This window comes from Oryzias latipes, chromosome 19, assembly GCF_053564925.1.
Source record: "Oryzias latipes strain Hd-rR chromosome 19, Olatipes_Hd-rR_3.1".
Classification (NCBI taxonomy): Eukaryota; Metazoa; Chordata; class Actinopteri; order Beloniformes; family Adrianichthyidae; genus Oryzias; species Oryzias latipes.
Genome location: NC_136255.1, coordinates 27,475,326 through 27,480,797, shown reverse-complemented (window position 1 = coordinate 27,480,797; position 5,472 = coordinate 27,475,326). Strand labels below are relative to the sequence as shown.

Here is a 5,472-nt window from a genome sequence, read left to right as displayed (position 1 = left end):
GATGGAGGGCTCAGCCAGATGATTCCAGCTAACCAGACAGTTTGCCGGGTCTTTCCAGCCTCCTTCCCCACCAGGGAATCCAACTCACCACCCGGTAGTGGACATCTCTGCCCCTCCTCAATGCTTGACTGTCCAAGACACACGATCGAATGTCGTCAGAACAAAGTTGCTCATCGATCTCCTGCCGATGGTGGCGTTGTACCAAATGTTTATGGACACTGGTGTGTTTGAACGTGATGCCCGTTTGGGACAAACCACAGCCCAAGACCTGTCCCCCACCGAAAGGCAAAGGAACATGACCTGCCGTCAACCAGGGTGAACTCCAACACTTGGGGGCTGCGCTGGGGGTTCAGGAGTTAGCCCACACTAACCCACCTGCTCTCACCAGGAGCAACTCCAGAAAGGGAGACAGTCTAACCTGTCCTGAGGGACTGAGTTTCAGAGCCCAGACAGTGTGTGGAGTGGATCCAACTATATCTAGCCGGAACCTTTCAACCTCCTGCACCAGCTCAGGCTCCATCCCCCCGGAGACCTGCTCTTTCAAGTTCCAAAAGCAACATTTACCACCTGTCCGGGGACTACGGATGAAAAATGGCCTTTGGGCTAATTCTGGCGCATTGCAGTGATGCTATTAATGTTCACTGTCCCTGTTAAACAAATGAATAAATAAACATTCCATGACCGTAGTTTGGACCACCAGGGACTCACCTTCAGCTGCTACCCAAACCCCATTGCAATGGCGCCGTTTGAGCGCTCCTGCAGGTGGTCGGCCAGTGAGGGAGGGGTCCCATGTCATTGGGCTGGAACCAACCAGGGGGTGGGAAGAGTCCCGCCCACCAGGTGCTCAGCTCCAGAGCAGGGCCCCGGTGACGGCAGTGGGGGCCGTGTAACAGAATCTTGATGACCCGTACATACAGAGAAGTTTGTGAGACATACATGAAGTCTTCTGTGTTTGTGATTCACATGTTTCTTTGGGTTTTGCTCTCACACAACCCTCTGCATTAGGAATCAAACATGCAATCTTCTGATCAGGGGTCGACCGCCCTACCACTGCACCACAGTCACCCCATTATTCATTCATCCATTCATTCATTTATTCATATCTATCCCTTTCATTATTTTTTTCTATCTTCCCACTCTGGGATCAATCTAATATCATCCCTTTTATCCTCAAAGGATTGTTTTAAGGATGAACCTGAGCACCAGGAGAAAACCCGACTTTGGTTTAGTTCAAGTCTTAGTTCTTTAATCTTCTTCTAAACTGGCGTTTGCTCGCTGGAGTGAGCACCTTTTTAAATCTTCTCCACAAGGAAATCTTCTGTCCACTTGTGTATTCAGATTGATCAGAACACTTGACATAGTCATCAGTTGACGTTTCATCTTCATCATCTAATATTTCCTCCTCGTCTTCATAATCGGATATTTCTTCGTCTTCTTCATCAGCTGAAGTTTCCTCCTCTTCGTCATCAGACTTTTCTTTGTCTTCAGACATTTCCTCTTCAGCCAATCCAGACTCAGCAGACTGAGAGTCAAGCGTTGAGTCTCTGTCTTGATCGTCCACAGATGGACTCTGAAGCAGATCTTCAGCTGCCTCTGAAATCTCTGGACAGCTTTGATCCGGGACGACCACAGGAGTCTCACTCTTGTACTTCCTCCATCTTGCTGGTGTCAGAACCTTTTTGAACCTTCTCCAGAGGGAGACCTTTGGCTTTTTGGGGGGCTCTGATTGGCTGGAACAGTTGGTTTCTTCTCCCAGAAGTTGGAACACGACTGCTTCATCAGAAATGTCCCAACTTTCCACTTCCTCCCTCTCATTGTTGGATGGTTCAGTGTTCATTTGGACTGGAACCTCCTCAGAGATGTTCTCCAATGTTTGTGAAGGAGAAGCATCTAATTCTGGCTCACTCTCTGGGTCGGTAGGAGGTGTGGTTATGCTGACTGGATTTGGAAGTGAAGCTTCAGTTTCAGGCTCACTATCAGTGAAGGTCCATGGAAGTCCTAAGCCAGTTTTGTCTGATGTCCTCTGACTAAGTCTTGCGTTGACTTCCGCTATGCGTCTGGCCAGACGTGTCCTTATGGGGACTGGTTTGCAAACCCTCACTTGTTTAGAAGGAGGAGATTCTGTGGTGTCCATCTCCACAGGTCTCTTGCGTCTTTTGGGAGGATCTGCAGTGGGTTGTTGTTCTGAGGCCCGCTTTGACTCTTCAGTTTGGGCTGATGCCTCCTTTGGCTTCAGTCTCTTCAGGAAAGGTCCCTGTCTCTGCTGAGTCAGTTTCCTCCATTTTAGTTTGATCCAGATTCATGTCAACCTGGTCATCCAGAGGTGGGCTGACCGGTTCACAGCTTTCTAGTTCCTCTGAGTGCTTTGGCTTTCTTGTTCTTCTGCTTCTTGCAATTTTGGAAGGCTCTGGAACCGCTTGTTGTCCAGAACCCAGCTGTCCAGACTGTGCAGCGTCTGCAGACTCCACAGGTGGGACGAATGCTTGCAGCGTTGTTGTGACTTCAGAAAGCTCCGCCGCCTGGGACTCCAGTTTTTCTGCCAGTTTGATCTTCAGCTGCAGTTTTGTGCTGAGTTGATGTGCCAGGTTGGCCTGTTCCTCCAGGTCCTGCTGGACTTTTTTAGCCTTTGCCTGGACCAACTGCTCACACTTTTGCAGTTCTTTTTCACGCGTCTTTCTGAGTCGGCGCTCTTCCTCCAAGGCCACTTCCATGTCTTGCAGCAGCTCCCAGTGCAAAACACAGCTCTCCTCAGTCTCAATTCTGCTCTTCTTCAGTTGAGATCATTGCTCGTTTCTGACGAAGAGTTTCTCCAGTAAAAGGTCTTGTTCTCTTTTCAGGGCAGACAAATCCTTCTGAACCTCTGAAGGTTTGGTTTCAGAAGCAACAAGTTTGGTCAATTTTCCTGATTTGTTCATGGTTCTTTGTGTAAATTGGTAGAAATGAGAGATGTCATGTGCATCATCACCTTTGATCCTGGGGGTGGGGGGTGGGGGCAGAGACGTAAAGGAGTCTCTTTTCAGACCTTAAACCCCATTTTAGAAGAAAAAAACCAATGAGTCATGGCCATACCATGTAAGGCATCATAGCTTAGCGGGAGGATTTTGAACTTGATCTGGTGGTAAACCAAACGACTGAAGCAGTAGCGACTTGTGCAATATTTGGTTTCACCCTGCCAGTATAAGCATCTCTACATGTTTAAACTGTTTTATAATGTTGTGCAACGAAGAAAATACCAGAAGATTCAGACTTTGGAGAAAATGTTGGAAAAATGCAGTTTAAGAGTTAGAAATGAATAAAAAAAGACAAAATGAACTGATCATTAGATTAGAGATGGTTGTGTATGTGTGTGCTAGTTTGTGCGTGTAATAGTATGTGTGTACTATGTGTGTAGTTGTGTGTGTAAAGCTAAAGTCAAAGAGGTCTTTCTTGAAAGACTTCTCTGTTGACCTCCTTATTGTTGTAAACCTGTTGAGCTGCCGTCTCTTGTGATTGGTCGGCATCTGCATCATCCAGACGTGACATTGGTGTTGCCGTCACCTTCCTTGTGGGAGGGGCTTAACCCCCTACATCTTTAGGGATGCTCCCAAACTGGTAGAAATGTTTCAACATGTATTTGTGTTCAGTCTAAGAATTCATAGCACTCCTGATTTGGTTGAGGTTTTTATTTTCCAAATCATACAGACTAGATGAGCACAAACAGTGATTTGACATGAACTGAAGGGCTTTTTCCAGCGTCCACACCAACAAGATTTACTGATAGAATGCCATTTCCAGAAGAGATGATGAGGACAACAGAAACATTGGATTCCAGTGACAATAACAGGAAAATCATCAGGAGTTTCTCAGTACAGCAGGAAAAATGACAGCAAATCCAAAAATCTGTTCTAGCCCTCTAGAACGGGTTCATGCAGAAAATTTGATGAACAGGAACCCAAATGCATTAAGTTCAGTGTCATCTGTTGACCTGCCCTTAACTCCAAAACATATTCCAGAGCCAACATCTACTTCAGTCGGCGGCTGTCCACTCGTTGCGCCAACCTCAAAATTTTGGCCCTTCGTTGTTGTGAATTTAATGCCACCCAGGCGATTTCCAGTACTGTTGGGCCAAAGAGTGAGGGAGGAAAAATATTCTTTATCCTCAAAAGTGAAAGACGTCATTGAATCACCGCAGTTGCTTGCGGTCCCAAATATCTTTGAAACGCCGTCAGTCATCTCGACCATTATACATGTCACATGGTCTGGTCCGACCCACACATCAAGCCGTTTAAGATGACCTCCAGTGTCTGCAACATTATAACTGAACGGGGTTCCTCCTTCTCCACCAACAACCTTGACTGGTGCTAGGTATGACATGTTGTCGTTGACTTGAAGCTAAATGTCTAAAACAGAAAAAAATGTCTTTTTTAGAATGACAGTTAATGAAAATAAAGAAGCAGATATTTTGCTTTGTTCATTATAAAAACACAGCAGAACCAAATGACTTTTTCAAACTTGATCCATTTGACAAACCTGAGCTTGTTGCAAAAGGAGCAAAAGTTTCTTCCCTTAGACTTCTGGGAGAAGTTGTTTCCTCTGAAGACGGTCTGGAGCAGGACCAGACTGAAAAAGATTAGAAAATCCAACAATCTTAACCAACTCATAGCCTAAAACACACCAAGATCCTGACATTTGTCTGTAGAAAATACACAAAAACCAAGAACTTTCTAAAGAACTAAAACAGGACAAAGACCACAGCATCATTTGAAAGAAATGGAGACATTCTAGAAGAATGTTTGATGAAAAAATCAAATGAATGAAAGCAGGACATCAAGAAAACTCACCAGAGCAGCTGAAGCTGAAGTTCTGCTGGTTGAGGCTGAGTCTCATCCTTAAATCAGACTCAAAGTGGGCGGGGCTCACATAGAACTTTGTTCCATGTCTGTAGGGAACGCCTTCATCTCATGACAGCCAAGAACATTTCATCCCATATTGGATGGAGCGGAGTTAGTTTTTTTCATAAGCCTCTTTACAACCGTCAAGATATCAGGTTCATTCTTTAAAACCAGTTTCTGTTTTTGTCAGTAAAACTAAATCTTTCTCAGACTCCTCACTGTCTTATGTTGTGCAATATCAAATCCAGAGGTTCCTCTTTCATCAGTTCCAAAGTAGACCATGACTCCTGGAGCCACGTGTAATGACCTGAACACCTTTGGGGTCAAACATGGTGTCTGTTCACGGACAAACCATGACGAGGTCCAACAAGAGAACGCAGCTCCGGTTCAGAGCAGGGAGGCCGTTCACATCACGTCCTTCTGGCCGCCACTGTTGTTCCCCCCATGGGCATTAAAGTCCACATGATTGAAATGGGGGCTGGAGAGTAAGCCCCCACCAGACAGCTGCCTCACACCTTCAGCAACTCCAGAATGTGGAAAATCCAACCCGTCTGGAGGGATTGAGTTCCAGAGCCCAGGCTGCAGGTGGAGACCCCGACTC

General features: G+C 46.0%; 1 long non-coding RNA gene across 1 annotated transcript; it reads right to left on the bottom strand.

Annotated features, from left to right (window-relative positions):
• Positions 1–4,241: 4,241 nt before the first annotated feature.
• LOC105358224 (uncharacterized) lies at positions 4,242–4,957 on the bottom strand. Its single transcript, XR_002872082.2, has 3 exons — positions 4,821–4,957; positions 4,510–4,599; positions 4,242–4,379 (listed from the first exon to the last, which is right to left on the bottom strand). It is a non-coding gene; the product is annotated as an uncharacterized LOC105358224 (long non-coding RNA).
• Between the last annotated feature and the right edge of the window lie 515 nt (positions 4,958–5,472).